General features: G+C 39.5%; 1 long non-coding RNA gene across 1 annotated transcript; it reads left to right on the top strand.

Moving 5' to 3' along the window:
* Positions 1–502: 502 nt before the first annotated feature.
* LOC140706967 (uncharacterized) lies at positions 503–10,470 on the top strand. Its single transcript, XR_012086944.2, has 3 exons — positions 503–3,962; positions 4,696–4,742; positions 6,189–10,470. It is a non-coding gene; the product is annotated as an uncharacterized LOC140706967 (long non-coding RNA).
* The last annotated feature ends 12,842 nt before the right edge of the window (positions 10,471–23,312 follow it).

The raw sequence follows: 23,312 nt of genomic DNA on the forward strand, positions 1-23,312 counted from the left end.
GTGGTGTAAAGTCCATCAGACCTTGGAAAAGTTAATTTTCTGGACAACAGGTCACAAAATACCCTAGTCAGTGTGGGTAGGGGATCTTTTGATTAGTAGCATGGGCGTTGGCTAGGCTGGCTGGGGGGTTCTGGAAATTATAGACTAAAGTATCTGAAGATTTCTTATTTCTGCCCCACTATGCAATGTATTTTCCCGCCAACCTAGCGGTTCGAAAGCATGCAAATGCAAGTAGATAAATTGGGACCACCTCGGTGGGAAGGTAACAGCATTCCGTGTCTAAGTTGCACTGGCCATGTGACCATGGAAGACTGTCTTCGGACAAACGCTGGCTCTATGGCCTGGAAACGGGGATGAGCACTGCCCCCTAGAGTCGAACACGACTGGACAAAAATGGTCAAGGGGAACCTTTACCTTATGCAATGTATTTGCATTGAGCTGCATGCCAATCTAAAACACACCAAAAACAAAATGCCTCTAGTCAGTCAGGTGGAATGTCACTCCGTTTACTTTTCGACACCTTACTAGGTTTTCTGTATTTAACAAAAATTGTACCTTTGACATTTCAACCTAAAATTAAAATCCACAGTAGTGAGGAAAACCCTTGAAAAACAAGCTGCCCTATGGACACATGCTTAACTCTTGCACAAATCTCAGGAGCAGATAATAAGCACTTCCTCTCTACTTTCTCACATCAGGAACATAGAAGAACTCCTTCCTCCCCCTTCAATTGCCAAGAGATTAGGGAAGCCTTCATTAAGTGCTGGATTTCAGCTCCTCCAGGTACAGAAGGTGTCATCAGTTCAGCAGTGGTTATGCTGACTCCTCAGAAAGGAGGGGGGAAAGCACAGAACTAAAAGCATTAATTTCCTTTTTAAAATGTACTTGAAAGCAATGCTGTTTCAGGCAGAGGTGCTAACTCAGCTGAAAAACTGAAGCCAGACTCTATTTTAAAGGGAAATAAGGAATCAATTTCTTATAAATTGTTGTTATTTATAGTCATTTAAAGCCTCGTGCCACAGTCCTGCTGCCATTTTCCTTGGAGAACGAATGGGCCAATCTAGTTTAGACTGCAGTGTTAGACCATGCTCAACCTAGTTAACCCTGCAGTATTAAGATTTTACTATCCCCTGAGGCAATAAGGCTGCATCAGCTAAACTCAAATACTTGGATAAAATTGGCAATGGATTGGTTTGGGTTTTTAAAGAAATACCTGCCTTAACCTTCAGTACCTTTCATATGGACATATTGGGTAGCCAACTGTGCTTTTCTGCCAAAACCTTTCAAGTTTCATCTCTTCTCTTCTGGTGATTGAGTGATGTAGCACATAACTTCAACCTGAAGCTGCCTTGCAAATACCCAGGGAGGAAAAATGAACAGTAAGTGAACTGGAAGCATTTATTGCTCTATCTCAAAAAGTTCCAGCAAGGTGCTCTACTGGTATGTTTTTACAAGGTAAGGTGACTTTAATGATATACAATGTGCTCTGGAAGCAACGTCATGTAGTTTTAAAAAACTTTTTTAATGCTTACAAAATGATGTGAATGCAAGAGAAATTTTGCACACTCAGCTTTTTGTCTTTTAACTCAAACTATGTGCAGATCACTGCTTTGCACTCTTTGCTATCAATAATTTAAATGCAAAGTCTGGAAAGGAACACATTTCAGAATATGAACAAAATGCAAGTCAACTGATGCCTTAATCTGAGGTTCTTTCCGCCTCTGGGAATAGCTTCTTTCCTCACCTCAGTCATTGTTTTCCTCAGAAACCCCACTCCTTATTCTGTATATACCCAGATCTATACTCTGCCCTGCAGTGCTAGGGACTGGCTTCACATCCCATTAATCACAGTGTTGGGACACGCTGTTGTGAACATTCCCACACAAAATGCAGCCTGAATGATATCTAGGACATTAGTCTACTGTTCTTGTTTTTCTTTCTTTTTTCACATTTCTAAATTTTAAAAAGTTGTGAAATGTGTACAGCTGCAAAATATGGTAAAGGACACATGGGGTCAAGTGAGGGAGCTAGCTTAACTTAAAGTAAGATAAAGGTAGCTAGTGGTCCTATCTGAGCAAATGATTGACAGCTTGCTCAGCCAAACAGAACATGTTTATTTTCCCTTCCGTGCCCTAACAAAAGTGTTCCATAGCAAACCCGTCAATTCACATGAGAGACTGGCAAATGATTTGATTTAAATATCCATCTTTTGTCTTTTAAATTCACATTGTTGCTGTTTTATTTCTGAATGGGGAAACCGGTTCTAAGTTCTGAAATGCATACCGTTTTGCCTTTTGTTTTCAGCAAATTTCTCTTAACTTCTTTTCTTCCCCTCCGAAAAAGTGGGTCCACAGATTTAACAACAACCATGTGTGTTGTAAATGATGAAGCAATAAGGCAATGGAAGGGGCACTGTAATTAACTTGCACTTTGTGTGTTTGTTTCAATTGTTCTGCCTCACACCAACACCACACACAAGTATGAATCCTATATTGCTGGGACTGTAAATTAAAAGGAACTTCTTTAATGAAGTAACATATTTTTAAAGCATTCAAATGCATGCTTCCAATCCAAAGAAACACTCTTAAGCATGCAAAAGTATTCTTAAATTTTGATTTCCATCCTATCAGTAATTGTTATTCTTTACAAAATAAGTGTTCCAAGCTGAACATGTCTGAAATGAGGATGGAAATACCCATTACTTTGCTTTATCCTGAACATATTTTTTAAAAGCTCAAGTTTTTTTCCTCTTTTCTAAATATGAAGACGTCTGTAAACTTTTGTAAGTGCTTACCAAAAACAAAATGAAATGACCTCTACACTAACTTTAATTGAGGAGGTACCTCTAGTACAGAGAGGGCCATGTTGTATCCGTCCACACTATAGGTACTGAAAATAAAAAGCCTACCAAAAAGAAAAGAAAGAGGTAGACATCCTAATTCAGCAAGAAGAAGTCCAAACACAGATTTCTAAAGTTGGAGCAATTTGACATCTGTCCTGCTCATAATTTTTAGAGGCATAAAAAACTATGCAGACCATCAACCAAATGTTGCAACCCAGATTGTATATAGAGACATGTACCACATGTACCAGAGCTCTCCCACATTGAATGATGTTTCCATCTAGACATGGGCACTTTGTCTTCATTTCCCAGGAGAAATTGTCAGTTGCACAGGGAGGTGGGGAAGAGCCATTAGCATGACAACAACACTGACAGAGCCAAGTGCCACGTGGAGCCTGGTAAGTGGCCTGACCAATTATGGAGGTTGGGATTGGGTGGGATTGGGCCACTGCAGCATCTGTGGTGCCATGGTTCATATTAGATTCTCAGCTGTTCCGGTTCCGGTTTGGTGAGACAACATTGTTTGTTTGTGCTGCGTCCTCTGGTCTAATCTTTTAAAGTTTTCTTCAAACAATTATCCTGTTCAAGACAGCCTGTACTTATTAGTATTCTTGCTGTGCTTGACACCGAACTAAGAGACGGAAATAGATTTGAAAACAAACAACTTGTAAGCTAGACTTTGCGGTTTGTTGTGCATACCTTCGGTGATAGGACAAGTGTAATCAACCAAAATATAACTGCTGCTTTGGGAAGTTGACATCAACAACATCTGGGGACCGAAGCTGGCAACATTGTCTAAGTTCTCTGTTTAAAGAGCTTGTGTACACTCCTGCTACTCTAAGGACGGGCCGTCGCCAAGGCCTTGAAGTTTGGAAGAGAAGGTTCACCTGAGGCAGGGAACAAATGCTTTGTTGGATGGCAGTCCCTTTGTTCCCACTTCCTCTACACTGCTCAGCTGTTGATTAATCGGTGAGAACCTCCAAACCCACAGAAAGCCAGCTGAAGCTCCCACTTTCTATAACTTTGATTGAAAAGCTTTGCAACTTCTGTTTCAAGCAGGCACTCATTATCAAGTACTCACTATCAAGTAGAGATTCACGGAGTAAGAACGGCAGGTGCGGTAAGCCATTTGAGATTACTTCTCTGCCTTGAGAATGAAACTCCCTACAAACTTTGATATTTGTTGCCGCAAAGTCTAAAGATATTAGATTCTCAATGGAAATGAATATGAAGGGTCCAAGTCTTTTCCCATCTTTTCATTCGTAGCACCCAATTTGCATAGGTGGTAAAATATGTTGCCAGATTAGTTGCCTCCACTAAATCAGGATACCCATGCAGTCAGTAATTGAATGCAAATTATTGGGGTGCCCATGCTGATGTGTGCATCTGATATTGCATTGCTATTCAGATTGGGGCATATTTCCTTAAGAATCATTCATGTTTCTCTCATAAAGCTTCTCATAACCACTCAAACTGCTAAAGTTTTATTTAGTTTTAAATAAATAGTGCCTTTTCAACGATAACTCACTTCCCCACTAAAGTTATGTTTAGCAGCTGTGCATAGGATTTATGCCCCGTTTGCAACAATATTTTTGAAAGATCGCATCACTGCAGGACACTCAGATGAATCATAGATGTTTACACACTTCTGATAGTCTGTGAAAATTGCTGAAGAATACAGTAGGAAAAAGAAGTTATTGACAAAATTGTCAAGTCTAAATCTTTACACATTCTCTGGGAATATATGTTGTCTCCTGCAGCGATTCACCAATTATCCATCTCCAGCCATTCTGTTATTTCTTCATTAACTCTTCGTATTTTCAATCTCACCTAATAACTATTAATTTTTATAGGTCACTGGATTCATGAGTTAGTGAAATCTGAGACACATCAGAAAAACGTATGTTGAGCTCTCTTTCTCTACTTCTACAGCTGACTCATGTAGACCTCAGACTGTATCTTATGCACGTAGTATTTCTAGTCTGTTTCTCACTGATTTGGGACATAATTTCCCAGGCTAATGTGTAGCTGTCTCCCTGTTTTTCTCATTTCAATTTCATTATATCATCATTTCTCCATCTACTATCATTTTCTTTTTGTTGACAGTCATTTTTCTAGCCCTCATCCCCCCAGAGCTTGGCAATATGTGTTCATTTCCTATTTCAAATGGGGTGGGGGCTCAATTTCATGCGTCTTCCCATCAGGTCAGCCAATGTTCCTGTGTCCCTCTCCCTTTACCCAATGGAGGGACATCAATCCTCATTTGTGTTATGCATTCCACACAAGGGTGAAGGACGGTTAAGTTATTAATTTTTCCCACATAAGAGGAAGCATTTTGTGGTATTATCAATCCAAGAATGTGAACAAGGCCTTCTCTCTTTCTTCCCATAAATGAATCAACCATATGGAATATGTACAAAATGACGGTGGCGGCTGTTTTAAATGCTGCATGTACATTATAGAATTAGATCCATTGGAGGGGGTTACCTGTATATTGTTTTTCTGAGCAGGTAGTCACTCTGTGTTTGCAGAGTGTTTTATTTTTGCAGATGTTTGTTTGTTTGTGTGTTCAGGCTTCCCCTTTGCCATGTCTGGATGCAAAATGGCTGAATAGCCAGGTGGATGGGAATATATAGAATTTGGTGAGATGGGTCTGAGATTTTCTCTGAGGATTAGAGATTGGAGTGTTCACTGGAGCTTTTGGCTTTCATTGGGGCTTCAGCTGCCAATCTATTCTGACACTTCCTTCTTTTGCTACAGCAACTGGTGCCACATTTTTGGTGTGGGTGCATGTGTGCATTCCAGAGCAAATGTTAGTTATTTGTACGGGTGCACAAACTGACCTGGAGACCACTGGGAGCTTCTTGAAAAGGGTGTTGTAGCTCATGCAGGAATGCACAATTATCTCCGTAGCATCCCTTATATCCATAGCTGGTGCATATCTCTAGTTCAAACATTGTTTACTATTTCACAAACAAAGTACAATGGAGCTCAGAGTGTTCAATAGCAGACTTCTGTTACTTCAGCATTTTCTGTCAGGCCAGACTAGTGGGAAGCTGTACTGAAGAGATTGATTAACTTAAACAAATCTCTACCATGCTTGAAGCAACCATTTGTCACTTCACTTGGTGTCAGTCATTCATTTACTATATAACAAGGAACACTGAAATATAAATGAAGAAAATTATAGAAAACTGATCAGTGGCCAAACAACAAGCTAAAACAAATTGTATCAAGAAAGACAGGAAAAGGAATCACTTTTGTATATCAACGTATCTCGATGATAGGTACAAAAGATCATGATTAATACCCTCTTTTCTTTCTTTTTCCTTCTTCTCATGTTCAGAAAGACAGACACTATATACCAGGCTGGATGTCCAAACCTCACAGAAACCATTGCAGGCCTGCACTGCTATACAGGGACTGATTAGCAACTTATTTAAAGCTCAGAAAAGCTCCAGAGTTATTAGACGAAGTTGAAACTAAAGGCAATTTGCGTTAATTAAAAGGCGAGGATATAAACCATTGGCCAGCTGGCAAACACCCTCATTATCTGCAAATACCCGCAAAATATACATCCTTTGGGAAGGCATGATTCTGAGTTCCCATAATGGGTAAGAGAACTTTTCTTTTTTTAGATTACCAGGTCAATTCTAGCTCATGTTGCTAATGAGCAACTTTATACAGATTTAGATAGAGACAGAGGCACAGATACAGAGAGAGATGTGTGTTTGTTCTGAGGCAGAACAGGATTGTCAGCCTGTAAATAGGAATCTCAGACTCCAAGATTCTCCTCCTAACCCTGAAAAGGGCTTACCTCAGATACTGTTCCGGCTTCTGCAATCTTTGCTTCCTGCTCTTAATTTTAAAAGAAAAAAAAATACCACAGTGCTTCCTAGGAGCTATAGTAAGTGAGACTACACATAGTATCATCATCTGGGCCCAGAGGATGCTGGGAGTCATAGTCTTGCAGCCCATTAAGCTCTACAGAGGCAATGCCTAAAGAATGGCATGATTTGAGATTGCTGAGGTTTGTGTTTGCGAGCAAAAAATCTCAGACTTCTGCCTGTTGTTGGAGAATTTTGGCAGTAGGAATCCAAAAAAAGAGCACACGCCCAGTGAAAGTACATATGCAAATACCATTGTCTTCCACTTTTATGTGTATTTTTGATGGCCCATTGCTTCCCCAGTCTCCTCATTTCATTTTTTTAAAACTTGAAATGGTCTCTCCACTGAATCTTCTAAGACAAACGGAGATCACATATCTAGCATCATGGCACTAGAATACTAGGCAATCAATCGACTTAGCTTCTCATTGACTTCATTCTGAAATTATGCTATGCTATAACATCATCCTAGAGATGTAAGCAATGTACAGCACAATTTCTACTCCAAACCAGCTTTAGTCATATGTAGTTACACACAACTAATTGTCAAGGGAAATCGCACTTGAAAGTAAGGCATGGATAACATCTGCATTTGAATCGATATCCATATGGTACTAGATCAAATTTAGCTCTGCCTGAAGCAAGTATTTGCATTCAACATGTTGCTGACTTCCTAGAATTCTGTAAGTCATTCTGTATTATTTCTGGTTCCTGAGAAGAGGTGTACATGTGTTGAGTTCAATGTGCATTCGGCATCTATGTAAAACACTTGAAGATTTTCAGGATACCTAGACAAGGTAGGGTGGGAAAATATGGGTAGGGCTTACTGTCTTCTCCATGTCACCATCATCCTTTAAGCCCTTCATACATTCAAACTGAATGCCTGAATAGGGCTGGAGTCATTCAGCTGTATTCTGGATAAAACAGGGTAAATATACTCAAAATAACACTAATGAACATCACCTAAAATTGTCACGATTTGGGGAAGAAGAGGACTTGCTCCTTCCCCCCTTCCCCTTTCTTTATATTGCTGCCCCATGAATCAGCTGACCAGAACTGCAAACCCTGATAAAAAGTTGGATTATAAACAACAGCTTGCAAAGCCTCCATTAATCCATATCTATTAGTTTAAGCATACCCCCATTTTTTATTTACAAAATAGCTAATTGCTTACCATGATCTACTACAGTTTCTTCTACATATCTCTAGGCAGCTACTTCTGTGGTTGTGTGTTGTGGGATTGTATTGTTTGGGATAAATTATTGTTTATGTTTGTGAAAATCTTTGCTCAATAAAAATGGGCATTAGACCTGTGATTTAATTCAAATTTAATCCTCCTTTCCCTTTCAGAAATAAACCCTCTTGTTGTTTAGTTGCTTGTTCAGTGTTAGTTTTATGTATCACTTAAGTCACAAGTACAATACTATGGTTAATTAACTTAATTAAAGTAAATTAGAAAGAGGATCTCTTTGAATATCTGCAAGACAGATGTGTTCATTAAGTCTTTCTTTTTGTCCTGAGAATACTTCACTTTCATATCATAGCTTGTCAGCTTTAATTTAGCCTGCTCCCCTCTGTTAATGCACTGTTTTTATAGACATAATGCATCTCTCTTCTTTTGTTTGCAGTTTTAAGCCAAAAAGGAAGATAGCATTTATCCAAAGGTTGATGACAAATCTCACCAGAGTTTGGGCTGTGGGGAGAACTATCAATTACAGGTAGCATAGTGTTAGAGGCTGAAATCCATTAGTGATCCAGAGCCATTATTCTGCAGACCTTCATAATTTAGCATACTTATAAATGAAATTCATCCTTATTTCCAGTTCCAAACTAATTTGCAAAGTACAAGAGATGTGAAAAGCTCCTACCATTGACTATCAGAAATATTCTGTACTTAAAGAGTCTCATGGTCGAGTAGTTAAACTGCAATACTGTAATCAAAACCTTGTTGACAAGCCGGGTTCAATCTCAGGTAGCTGGCTCAAGCTTCACTCAGCCTTCCATCCTTCCAAGGTCAGTGAATTGAGTATGTAGTTTGGTGGGGATGGGGTGGCAATATGTAGCTTGCATAATTAAATTGTAAACTGCCCAGAGAGTGCTTTAAACACTACAGGGTGGTATATAAGCAGCACACTTCATTTTTTTGCTTTTTGTTTTTTTTTATATAGTGAGTTCTTTCTTCTGTGACCTCACCCAAGGCAGTTGGACAATCCATGGAAAACCAAGCAAGGTAATATGGAGAGCCCAACCACTTGCACCTTTCTCACCTTGGTTGCTTTCATAATAGTTTTACTCCATGACCCATGGACGTAACGTCTGGTTCAATATTTGGACTCTATGCTGGAACTCCAAGTTTTACATAATGTTTACCTGATGCAGACTGGTGGAGGTCTCAAAACCTCATCTTATTTTTTAAAAATAGTAGTGTTCCAATAAAATTATTGCCTAACCCCAAACTTTGCCTTTTCTAACAATGTCCTACCTATGATGTATGCAGGACTATATATATCCCAGTGAAAGATTATTAGACACCTGTGCTGAGACGGCTACTGGGATTACAGGAGGCTGCTGTGGACATAGGAACCAAGTGGCACCTGCAGGTTGCATGATCGCTATAGCCTGTTGCAGGAAAGATGTACAAAAAAGACTTAAGTGGAACAGAAAACTTGTAAGAGGACATAATGATGGGACTCATGAGGGGCTAGCAGGTGAACGAGAGGACAGGGTATCTTTGATAGTTATATAGCAGAAATTTCAGCTGGTATACGTTAGCATACCAGCTACACTTGATGAAATATTGCCTTCAAGCAACTATTGAAGCTAGAAGTACCCTCTCCTCCTCTTTTGTATCTAGCCTTCCTTGACTCAGGGCAGAGAGATGATAGAAAAACTGATCATTCTAGTTCAGCCAAAAGAATAGACAGAACCTTGTGTCTAATACATAATCTGAAAAATGGAGGTAATGGAGGTGTGGTGGTCATGTCTTACGGATTTTTTTTCTTTTAAAATGAGTCAGAGTATTTCACAATGAAAATACACAAACATTATAAGCAATCAAAACAATATCTACATAAAGTAAGCCAACATGCCCCCTCTTTCCAAGTTACAGGTATAATCAGTTGGACTATGATCTATTTTAAAAACTAGCTTATTACATGACTTCTCTGAGAAGAGAAATAAGAGTGGGTTGTCTTTTCCTGACAGCAAGCTTTGCTTCTTTCCACCACCACCTAGCCACAACATTCTTTCTTTCAGTGGTTCCTCCCTCCAGAGTGACAGTGTACATTCACCCTAATCTAGTGGTGGCTGGTGATTCCAATCCCAGGAATGTCACAAATTCCCTCTGGGTTTTTGCCTATATTTTACATGATTTATCCAAGATCCTGAACTTATTTGGGAGATAGGCTTCAGCTCCCAGCTATAAAGTGGGAGCTAAAACGTGGGGTGGATTCATAGCATCCCTGAAACTGGAGTTACCATCCACCACTGCCCTGATTTACCCTACATTCCTGAAATAAAAATAGGTAAGCTTTTTTCATCTGTCTACATCAATAAAACAGTGTAGTAGCTGGTATGTAAAAGGAAGCCAATGGAAATGTTGGCAATGTTCAGACAGATTTGACACAAAAGTGGTGACAATATAGCTCCTCTACCTAATAAATAAGTACAGTGAGACAGAATTAGGTAGACAATTCACATGTTCTTTTTTTTGCTGAGCTCAGTACACGTTCATCATGCCCACTAGAAGGGACTGCAAACAAATGACATCTATAACATGACATAAATTGTGAAACCGGTGGGTTTGTTTTAAATTAGGCTTTGTCTGTTTCAGCACATTTCTTTTAAGTCGTCTGATGACATGCTTTGAGAAAGTGAAAGTAAGTGGCTCAGATCAGATTAGATTTGGTGCCATCCATCATCTGACATTCTAGGATGCTAGTCTGATATCAGAGCTGCCACTCTAACATCTGGCCAGAAAATTTGAAATAACAGCTGAATTACACTTGTGTGTATTACACTGCCCATCAAAAATGACATCCTGGTTTTTCTCGAGCTCTCCTTTCATCTGAGGTAGGGAGATGACCCCTCATCAAAGGCATGTTCACCAGCCCACCTGCCTACCCTTGCTGTTGACCCAATCACCACAGGTGCACACCCTCTGACTTACTCTGCCCATCACAGAGCCTGCCAGCTGTATATGACAGGATTTGACTAGTCCTTCTTTAGACCCAAGGACAGTGTGTGAGGTACCCAGGGAAGTCATATTTTCACCAACAGCAATTTTCGGCTTCTGGCACTCTATAGCCCAAGGTAGCTGCTTTACTTTGCCTAATAGATGGGCTGGCTCTACTTATGCCAAATCACCTTCCTCTCTGCAGTAACAGGAATGCTATTACAGTGGTATTATCACCATATTGTAGCTTTCTTTATTCCTCTTCTAAGTCACTTGTTCCTTCTGGCAAGGCAGGAAAAATTTGCAGCATGGCAGCACGTGAACCTAAAAGGAGTGAAATGCTATTGTTTCCTGGCAATCCTTTCTGCTTTTGTCCATTGGAAAAAAATGATGAAATTGGGTTATATTGTTCCTATGGTTACCAAGTGTCATGGACACGATGGGGTCAGTATCCAGAGCCATAGGTCACATTACTGCTATTCCCAAAGCATTTTCCACCCTCTTTTTAGAAAAGAGGGAATTTGCAGCAAATCCTGTGACTAAAATGGATTGGCTTGAAGCTGATGGGATGTGAATCCAATCCAACATGAATCTGGGGATCAGGCATGTGAAAGTCTGTATTTCCAATGGCCAGCTCCATCCCATTCCTGCTTTTAATGCCTTGCAATAATTGGGAACGGAACTGCAGTAAAATGGGTTATTTGAGGACTATGGCACCTTGTCTACTTTCAGTCCAGTTTTTGAGATTTTACAATCTGCATCTCAAAAGGCTACTGTACCATGTATTTGCCTTCCTTTTGCATGGCTGCACTGGAAAACAGGTGTACAGAATGTGTTCAGCTGCTGCTTGTCATATCTGGATCTATGCAAGCCCAAGTATTGAAATTTTTTTTCTTCCATCACACAACCCATGTTTGTCAGAAAACCTCATTTTGTATGTATATAATGGAAATGTCCACAGTTTTATTTCCTAATTCACTTAGAAACTAGGGCACTGCCTCTATTATTTTTGCCTCTCATCATTTTTTCTCTCTTATGCATGCTGTTTTGCATCTAATCCATCTTACTGCAGCTCCATCAGTGATCTATGAGCCAAATGATTCTGGCTGTCAGTTTGCAGAGTTTCAGACCCACTAAAAATGAACTCATCCAAGGCTGTTCTCAAATGGCTCTCACACCTGATTGGTTCATTTTATGCACTGCACTACTTCTCTATTCTCATGATCTGTAATTTTGTCATGTGATCCAATAAAACACAATTCCATGTATAAATTTACTGTTGCTGCGTATATTGCACTGCTGCAAATAAGAAGCATAAAAGCAAAATCTCTTGTACATATTTTATGTTTATGGCATGGGTATTGTGCTACAGAAAGCTAAAACTTAGAAGCCCATGCTTCACAGACTTAACCAGATCTTGAGAAAGGTACTTGTTCAGAGTGCACACAGCTTCCAAAATGCCTTATTCAGAATAGCCTCTGGTCAAGATGACTGTGGGATTCTGAGAGCTATAGTCCTAAAGAGTAACTTTCTAAAGTTTGGATTTAATCATAATGCAGCAGACAGAGGCTGGAATACAGATTATGTAGGTAGATTGTCCCCCTGTTGTCCAGCATGATCAGAAAGTCACACTTCTAGAACAGAATTCATTTTTTCTATTCATTTTCCAGCCTTGTGCAAGGAACTATGCAGTATCTGATCTCTGGCTTGTGCAACAGCATACTGGAAATCATGTAGAACTCCATGGATGGTATATTACATTCTCCCAAATCTCAGAAGAATTTTGGCCATATTCTATATCAGTGCTGGCTGTACCCTTAGGTATAGTGAGGCAATGGCCTCAGTGGATAGATGCTAGAGCTTCAAGTCCTAAATGTGTGACTTTAATCACACATTTTGTTCCCCAGGAAAAGAGGTTTTCAAGGTTGGCAGCTCAGCATGATCCCATTCCCTGCCTTCAGCACCAAAATCTGAGTCCAAGGAATGGATGTTGTGGTACCAATCAAGAAACAGTTGTGAGTTGTTTTTCTGTCAGTTAATCACCAAAAATGGGCTCAAGGGAAATTTAGGTATATGGGCCCAGATATCTGTGTAAAACCACATTAGACAGATAATACTGTATGATAATAGAACCAGATAATATATGGTGGCCAGGCAGGCAACAAAATGTGATCAGCAGCTTCAGCAGTCACTGCCATTCAAACTACAGTGGGGTCTTGACTTAAGAACGGCTTGAGTTAAGAACATTTTGACTTAAGAACCACTCTCATAGGAAAATATTGACTTGACTTAAGTACTTAGATTTGAGTTCAGAACTGAAAAAAAAACCACGTGGGAGGCAGGGAAAGCGCAAAATGTGAACTTTCAGTTAACTGTTGGCCAGTGAAAAGAGTGCCTGTCTGCTTCCTCACTCCTCCCAGCGTTTAGAGAGTGGATTGGGAGACAGTCTTCAGACTGCCTGGTACTGCCTGGACTGTATTTTCCCTGCCTTCCCTGAACCTTTCTTGACCTAAGAAAAAAAGAAACAAAATATCCCCCTCTAGTGGTCGAAGGCGGAATAGCAGCTTCCCATTAGTTTCTATGGACGGAAAAGAGCAAATACGGATCAAATGGTTTTCAATGCATTCCTATGGGAAATGCAGATTTGACCTGAGAACTTTTTGACTTGAGAACCGCCTTCCAATACGGATTAAGTTCTCAAGTCAAGACCCCACTGTAGAGCTCCCACCCTGCAAAACCTTACCTATATGCATGAATGCATGGAGAGCTCTTCCAGGCCCTATCCAGCTGCTGGGGAGTTTGGAAGCTCACCACCAGCCCACAAAGAGGTCTCCCTCCAAGACTATGCACCACTCTCGCCAGGAGTCGTACAAAAAAAAGGCTTGTGAATCACAGCACACCACTCTCTGCTTTGCTCCAGGTAGAGCACTGGGCCCAAATGCTGGGGCTCACCAATTCTCTCCCCTCCCCTCCTGGATAATTTTTTTAATTGTATGATTATTGTGCATGCACAATACACATGCAGGAAAGCCTGGTAGTTCCCTGAAACTTCAGACACATGTTTTTTGTATAGCTTAGAAAAATATCACTCCAATAAAACATAGGGGCTTAAAACCTCTTGGGGAAACTACACATGAGATTTTAAATAATGTCATTAACCAGAATGTTTGCAGACCGTGTTTTCAATGTTGTAATCTATTCAGAATCGTTGCATTTGAGGCCCTGTCCCGCTCACCCTTGCACTGGCTGCCTCCCGCAGCCACTTAGTGCTACTGTTGTGCAGTTGTTTTTAATTTTTTTTAAAAAAATTATTTCCAAGTGGAATAGCAATAGTCTGACATGAAATTTAGGAGCCAGCAGAGAAAGACAGGGGTAAAGCACTTTCTCTTTCACAAAGTGAAACTGACCAGAAAAAGTTACAATATTTTATTTGTTTGTTTGTTTGTTTCTTTGTTTGTTTATAGTTTCTAGGCTTGTGAAGGTGAAGGGAGTGCTTTTCTCTCTTTCTCTCTTTGCTGCCTTGTAAATTTCCACTGTCATGTCAGACTATTGTTATCTCACTTGATACCTGCACCTTGTACAGTACCTGCACAAAATGGCTAGTGGAACATTTGCAAGGAGATACACAGCATGCAGATGCCTCCATCCGAGTTCTCCGTAGTACTACAGCAATTGGAAGGCCTTGCATTTTGTGGGGAGTTTCAGCTGTCGTTCACCTTCTCACTTTGGAGCCAACAGCTCAGTCTTTTCAAATTCCATTTCTTCAGTTCAGATTGCTCGACATCTTTGAGTAAAAAATTGATTAATCCTGTGAACACCAAAAGGAACATAAAGGATCTGTTCTGGTTGCTCCACCCTGTGGGTGACCCATATTTGCTCTGCATTATTTTTACCCTGGAATTGCATTTTGTTTTGGTAGGTCTTGTTTTTATTTTTTGTTTGTTTCTTTGTGTCATTGTTTGTTCTGTTCTGGTTTGGTTTTTGCACATTTATCTGAAGACACTGCACATCTTATTTAGAAGGGAATGCATTTGGAGAAGAAGCCTTGCTGAGAATTATATTTCCAATCGTGTAATGATAACTCAACTAGTTTATTCAGCTGGATAATAAACTCAGTGAAAATGCATGATATATTATGGAGCAGCATCAGCTAAATGTCAGCATAAATCTGTCTTTAAGAATGAGGTGTATTCATCTAACCCAAGCGAAGCACAAAAAAGGAAGTGAAATAATGTTCTAATATACAATACGGTGAGGAATTATTTTCAAAGCGAAGTTATCACATTTGCTTTTCCCAAACCTAAATATGGACTAGAAGACATTTTGCCTATGCATAGATATCTTTCCAAAGTTTTAGATGCAATACAGATAAAGTTAATACATATAGAAAATGCACATGTTTGAAGAAGCGCAACAAAAACCTGAACATTTGATAAAAACATGCATATTTTTCTCAATGCACCTAAAAGCACTTTACTTAACTGGATGGAAAAATGCATACATTTGGAAAAGTTAACACAAAAATACACACTTTTAAAATACTGTATGTACAAGTCACATATATTTATAAATGTGCACAAAAACACATTTTAAAAAATGTATATGCGGAGGAAAAATGTGCAGTCTGACAGAGACTAGAATGGAATTAGCTTAGTGGGCGGTGGGGAAGAACCTAGGTGAACTGAGCTTGACAGATTCTCCCATCTCTAATTCCATCAAATTATTTATTGCATTCATATCTCTCCATTCTTCCAAAGAGCTCTGTGCAGAATATTTTGTCCTCACAATTTCTCATGGCAACCCTGCGAGGTAGGCTGAGCTGAGGCCTAGTGGCTAGCTGAAGATCACTCACTACTTATCATGGATGAGTATGGGTCTGAACCTAGTCATAGTCAAATACTCTACTCATTACACCACCCTGAATATCCAGCTCCAGACAATATGTATGCCTTACATATTCTATTCATCAAGTGGCTTAACCAATTTATTTTACAGTCCTCATCCGCTTCAACAAGCAACTAAGCAGCCAGAACTAGCAGTTACTCAGAATTGTATTTTTAAATGACTAGGAAAATCATGACATATGTATATAAAAATCCTGAACTAATAAATCAAGTGAACATGCTGATGAGTTGTTTACAAATGCTAATAGCAGAATGATACCAATATCTTCTCTCATTTTAACTGATGAGCAGTGTCTAGCATCTTGGTCGAGATAATGACCATCAGAAAGTAGAATTATATACTAGGAACCAGATAACAAATACCAATTGCTGCATTGTACCTAAAAGAATAATAATCATCACATGCCTTCAAGTTAATTCTGATTTATGGTTATCTTTTTTCAGGGTTTTCCAGGTACAGAGAACTCAGAAGTGGTTTACCACTCCTGTCTTCTGGGGGCATACTGGAACTGTGCAGTTTTCTGAAGGGCACACAAGCTTCCTCTATTTACAGGAAGCACAATCAGGAACTGAACTCCCAACATCTGGCTCTGCAGCCAGACACCTAAACCACTGAGCAATCCAGCTGTAAATTACACAACTGAATAATAACTGATTTTCTTGGGCCTGTAGAGAACCATTGACCAGTATCTTGTTAACTTGTGACATTACCAATTTAATTTTCAGTGCTAGGTTGAGACAAATTAAGAAGTTAGTATAGACATTTCTTGTTACATACCAGTTAGGTGACTCAGTGTGTGAGATGAAATGTCACTATTAACATCTTGTGGCAATTTGGAACTCAAGGTTATTCCGATGGAGTTATATTGTCAAAAATGTACAATAGGATTCAAAGCCAAGAACTACCCTGTTTTACATTGGTCAGAATCCTTTTGTCAATTTATGCTTGCATAAGAGAAGTTCTGGTGGCAAATTGTGACTCATTAATGAGGTGCTGGCTGTTTCCCTGACCATGTGTTCAATTTATCGAATTTTCCTTATGTAAGTGAAAACCGCAAATAGGATTCTGGCTGTTACATAAAGCAACTAATACAGCCTGATGTTTGCACTGAGGTGATATCCTGGCAAAGCAGTAAAGCAACTGCTTTTCAGGACTATATGACAGCAACCACATTTAAGAAATAATTCATTTTGTTGTTGGCCGGACCCAGATCCCAAAATTTATGAGATTTCCTCAGAGAAGAAAATTTTGAATCCCACTACTTGGTGTCTGTCTAAATCGTCATCATGGGGGAATCCAAAGTAAAATTTAAAAGTCTGCTAGGCCTTGATAGTTGCCAGCACGACACTTCCTCAAGGACAGTGCCTCAGCCAAGCTCCTTGTTCAATTCTGCAGCTCTCTTCCTGACCCAAATTTACTTTCTTCCTCCCAGTGCTGCTCATGTTGTACCCATCTTTCTGGACAGTTACCTCTTGAGCCTTACCTGTATGACAGAAACCTAAACCAAACTGCTCTGGAGTAGCAGAAATGGGACAGTCGTTGCTCGTTAATTAATTTTATTAATTATTATTTCATTGGGTTTGAATAAAAATCTTGGTGGATCTAAACATGCCAGTCTGGAAGTGGGGTTAAGAAAGCAAAACTGTTCATTGAAGCTGTAGTCATGCCAATCAGCAACAAGAGGGAACAGGGGATAGTGAAGCCTGATCCCTGCTTCCCTTAACTCAAAATCTGAAAAGTTTTTATATTTATCTGCAACTTTTTCATCAGTGAGCTCAATACAACATATTCAACTATCCCGTCTTTATGTTTATCTTTACATTTCATGGAAAGCCTGAATGGGATTCAAGTCCCAGTCGAATATTCTAACCACTACATCATACCAGTTCCTGCTCCTCCTCCTCCTCCTCCATCCCTTCCTTTCTGGGTTACATCCATGTAATTCCAGAGATGTGGAAGCAGATGTAGAACATCCATTAAAATGGGTAATTACCCATAAAACAAAGGATATTTGCACAAACCCGCTTCTAATCACAGATAGCCTCTAACCACGTCAGGATATTTCTAAACTAGAAGTCATAAAAACATATTTTAATAATTCTTACATTCTTGTCAGTCTGTAACTTGAGTCTTCATACATTTACTGGTAGCAATCTAATTAACTTTTGGATAAAACCCCTTAAGGAACAATTACTATGGTGATTCTTGTATGGATAATCTAATGTACTGTGAATGCCCCTTAATGGGAAGTATCTTAATAGACAGGATATGCATGCTTTAATCATCTTCACGCCAGTGATATTTTCTAGACAGGCACCAAATGAATTCTTTGGGGGCTCCACACATTTGCAGGAATTATAACACATTCACACATTGCCAACAACCATTCCAGCTGAGGCCAAAGTCCTGCAGACACACGAACAGATTAATAGATCTGCTTGTAAAGATGACTGAAGAGTTGGTTTGATTAAGAACCTAGAAAACATTTTTAATGCTTTAAAAAATATACACTGATTATATTTCTATCAACTCTGCCTACAGTTTATGAAGATTGTTGGGGAGGGATTTTTAGATTTCATGCCTCACTTGAAATAGGGTATGAGACATTGTACTGAATTAGATTTCTGCAAACTTGTGGCAGTCATAGCACGCTGGGAATTCAGTCTTAGTAAGTCTGTAAATTTATTCAGCAGCTAATTGCTATGAAATCGCCTGTGTATTTCTTTCTAATAAAACATTAATTTTAGAAGAGGTCCATGTTGAAATACATAGACTTAACTGTGTGTGTATTTAAGGAAGAGCTATAAACCAATTTTACCATGGGGGGGGGGTTGGTACAGGAAAGCTTCTTCAATAGATGCCAGTCATCAGCATCTAAATTTGACAATAAAATCAACGTATGGCTCACCAGATTCACTTTGGAAGCATCTCAGTCACGGCTAACATGAGTGTAAGAGATTTATCTCTGAAATAACACTTGTGCTCTGCATCCTATCTAGACAAGCCAAAAAAAAAATCAGATACGTGTTTGAAAATGTCATGTCTCTGTTAAAATGGGCAAGATTTCCTAGTAAAAAAATCCTTCTACATTCCACTTGCCAAGATTGATAAATCTGTCAAATGAATTAATTTAATCCACAGGATAGGCGGAGGGTGGGGGGGAATGAAGAGACATAAGAATGTATTACTTTGGAGAACAGTTACTGAGGACTAAAGCTAAAAATTGTTAACCTATTACAATCATGGAATAAAGTTGTCTGTAATTAGGGTATGGGTGAGAATATGAGTTTCATTCATCTTTTCTAATTATCAAAATGTGAAAAAAATCATAGTTTGGATGGAAAGAACTTGCTATTTCACAGGGAAGGGAAGGGAAGGAAGAGGGAGAAATTAAAAATAGTTGATTCCTTTCTGAAAACCCTGAATTTTGATTACTTTAATGTTTTCATGTTTTCTGAGACACTCATTATATGGTAGAATGATACTACAGAATTTTATTTGCAACCTTGCATGCTGCCTTTGGTTTATGTGATTGGGAGCATTAATCAATTGTTCCTTCCAGCTTTTGAATTCAAAGAGAGTCTTGCCTCTCTCCTGAGTATTTTCCCCCCTCTTTCTATTGTTGCTGGCAGTTGTTTGTTTGCTGTTGATCTGTTTGTTTGGTTCCTAAGTATATGAGCAATAAAAAAAGCAGTACACACAAGTCTTAAGTTCAAGCAACTGTAAGTAAAGAAATGTCTTTTATTCTTTCTCCTACCAATGTCTCAGAGTGAGTGATTGAGACATTAAATGCCAATTAATGAAAAAGGGTGGATTCTGGGAAACTTGTAGCTCTTCTCCTCTGTGAATCTGTATTCTACTGCATAGCTTGGAGGGGGTAGAAATTTTTCAATTACCAAAAAGTACAACGTGGGTTATTGCTGTCCTAGGAATAGCTGTAGTTGTTAATTTGCCTTGTACAAACAGGGAAAAAATTAATGGAAATCATTTTTGAAGAATTTATCAAAACATACTCAAATATAAAATGCAAAGAATCTCAGGTTGAAAAAAAAATCCAAGAAAAAGCTGAGAATTTCCTCAGAAATTTCCTACAGAAGAATCACAAAGAAATTCCTTTTTTGGAGCCATAGCCAGTAGGGTCAACAGCCCTTCTGCTGAGGTTTCTGGAATTTGCAGTCCAAAATGATGACTTTCCTTAACACTTGACAGAGGTGCTGCGTTACCAGACTACGCCAGGGGGCGTAATGGTGAAGTGAACTGCTCAGAGATGAAACCAAACAGACACTTATTGTAGTGTTGATAGTATTATTTACATTAAAGTCCATATATACAGGGGTAAATACAACTTCTCTTGGTCTTTATACAGTCCTGGTCATTCACAATAGTTCTTCAGTTAGCAATAGTAAATTACAGTTTTCAGTAACCAAAGATTGTTACCAATATAAATAGTCCAGCATCCACGAAGTCTTCTCCTCTCACCACGGAGATAGTCTTCCTCCAGGACCTTCTTCTTGCAATATGGCAAGTCTTCATCTAGCGATGCAGTATATACAACTCTCAACAACACAACCACCAGCAACACAACAATACAACCATCCCAACTACCCAACAGTTTGTGTCTGTAAGCTTGGCTAGTTTTATCCTTGGTTTCTCCAATCAAATTGGTTGTCCCACAGCTGCCTCAATTAACTCAGCTGTGTTCCTTTGTTACATGTTGCTTGGCTAAATTCTGATTCTGTAACAACTTATACACTGAATTGCAATGAACAATTCCTTAGGTTGACTTTGAGACCTGTCAACACTCAACTATAGTAAGAAAATGCTGCCAATCATTCCACTTGGTACATGACCTTCCCATTCTGCTGGGCTAACAGCCATTAGTATCAGAACCAGAATTCCAAATACCAGGGATGACAAAGATAATGATCCTTAGAGACTTTTCTGTGGACTGTTGAAACAGCTTATGTAATTTAAGATAATTCATAAGGTTTTCAAGAAAAGTTTGGACAGCTATCTGTCCGGGATGGTATGAGGTCCAGGATAGTCTGAGGTCTCCCGCCTTGGGCAGGTGGTTGAACTAGAAGACCTCCAAGGTTCCTTCCAACCCTATGATGATTCTATGATTCTTGGGTTGCTGTTTTCTTTCTTTGATAGCAATAGGTCTAAATAAACATTAATGCTTGTACAAGCACAACAACAGTCTCTGAGCAGCAGGAAAAATGTTTTGATCGACCTACTTGTTCACACATTTTTCGGCAGGGATTGAAAAAGGTTACATTTATTTTCTTGATGATAACTAAAGTATGGAGAAAGCATTTGATTATTTTCAACAGGAAATCACTCAGTAATAATGGAGGTTTTTCTGGTCTGTGCATATTGGGATATATCTGCCCAGGAGACAGCAATCTTTCTGAAAAGCTGTTTCTTATGTTCTTTTATGTGCTTTGATCTACACCATTTTGTGCTGCATAGAGAATGGCAATTTGCCCTTTAGCTATGCCTGCCTTTTTGAGCTTTCACAATTTGTTTTCACACCTAGGCACAGTTTGTTGTGTATATGTCAAAATTGAAGATATTTATGAAAATCTCAGCTTTGGAGATTTCATTGTTCTTGAAGCAGTTCAAGTGACTGACATTTTCAAACCCTTAAGAGCCAATTTGTATACTGTATCTGATTTTGCCCACTCTGATCCAAACAATAGCCTTGAAGCCAGTGAGTCAGGCCAGGAAGACAGGACTGTTTTAATTGGACAGAAGCATTTCGCCAACATTTGTATCTAAACATTAATGAATAGAATTATTGGCTCCTATCATGTTGCATCCTAAATCAAAAAAGAGATTTAATTAGAGGCAATCTGCTGCTGACTGTGATTTCCCTCCCATTATTAAGGAGATGCTACGCAACAGGAAAACAGCCACCAAGGGGTTGCAAGTAAGATGTAGTGCTTTGTTTTATTGTAAAATATAAAGACGAGTTAATAAAAAGGTGTTTCAGTGATGCAGAGCACAGCTCGGTGAAAGGTGCATGTACTGTAGTCTTAAAGGGCTCCCAGATTCACATACCAGGGCTCCCCTGATACCCTCCATAAAAAAAATAGCATAGGCATCCTTCAGTCTCGAGAGACTATGGTAACATGCTCTGAATTGAGGAGTGTCCTCTCCAGAGCATGAAGCCCGGGTAAGATAGTATGGAGGATAGGCTGTTACCCAAGCAGCAGATCCCCCCTCTCCACATTGCTGAAATGGTCCAATGGAAAGGCAAGAGCCAATACAACTGGTTCCAGCAACGTCGCAGGAGTTGGCAGAACGACACATGCTGCCTTCGGGACTCCAGCTCCGGATTTTGCCTCGAGGTTAACTCCTGAAGCCTTTTCCATGAGTGGATATAGCCACAAGGCAGTGGAGGTTTGAAATCGGAGCTTTCCTTCTCCTAGATGGGCTGCCTTCCATGGCTGACGAGCCCCACCTACCTGGCAGGAAAAAAATAAATCAATATAAAAAGCCAACTGCACCTCCAGATAATTGTGTGTAGATTTTTTTAAAAAGCTATTTCATGCCAATAACTGGGCTGGGGGCAGGAGCAAAACTGACTTTGTTTCTATTGCCTGCTTAGAGAAGCAACTGCTTCCTTTAAGTGGGCAGTCACAATTTCCAAATGTTTCAGGGTACAATTGGCCACCACCCTTTTTTCCTGAGAAAAATAGTGAGGTACAGCCAAGGTCCAAGGAAGGGTGAAATCAGCCCGGACCTGCAAATCTGACTATTCACATTTCCATCCCCAGAGTTGGGGGCGGAAAGGAGAATGAGGGCACTGCTTCCTTAGATCTGTGCTTTATCTCCCCACTTTTTTCTTTAAAATTACAGTTTTTATCTGTGACATGTCAAACATTGACAATTTACCTTTAAAGAATGGCAGCATTTTTAAAGACAAAAAGCACTTTACAAGTAGGCCCTTCTGAAAAAAGGTCTGGCAATGTTTCTGGGTAAGTACACAATCTGGGAAAGCGCCATTTCCTTACTGAGAGTGGATTTTTCATGATTGCCATTGTCCTAGCTGCATAAATGAACCAACGGTGGGATGGGGGTGGGGGACACACATAATAATAGGATGCCTGGACAGTCAAATATTGGACCTGTGTATTATCTTCTAGAGTTAGACTCTGCACTGTGGTCTTTCTTTGCTCAACTTTTCCATTTCATTCGTGTTTTCTGCCCAGCCAGAAATAATGTTTGCTTGCTTACAGTGGGAAGAGGTTATTCAATCTGCAGCTATTATGATGAGGACTGCAGGGCTGAATGTGCATTGTTAAAAGACAGGATAAAGAGATGAGTTTAAATGATGGAAGGCAGGAATTTCCGCAGTGTTAAACTTTTCTCATTCAAAGCCCACACTCTATTCTCAATTATAGCCCCTGACTATCATGTACTGTATGTATATAATTGTAGCCTGATTATTACCATCTATGGGTCTGGGAAAGTGGGTTGTAATCCATGAAATTTCGCA

This window comes from Pogona vitticeps, chromosome 4, assembly GCF_051106095.1.
Source record: "Pogona vitticeps strain Pit_001003342236 chromosome 4, PviZW2.1, whole genome shotgun sequence".
In the NCBI taxonomy this organism is placed as follows: domain Eukaryota; kingdom Metazoa; phylum Chordata; class Lepidosauria; order Squamata; family Agamidae; genus Pogona; species Pogona vitticeps.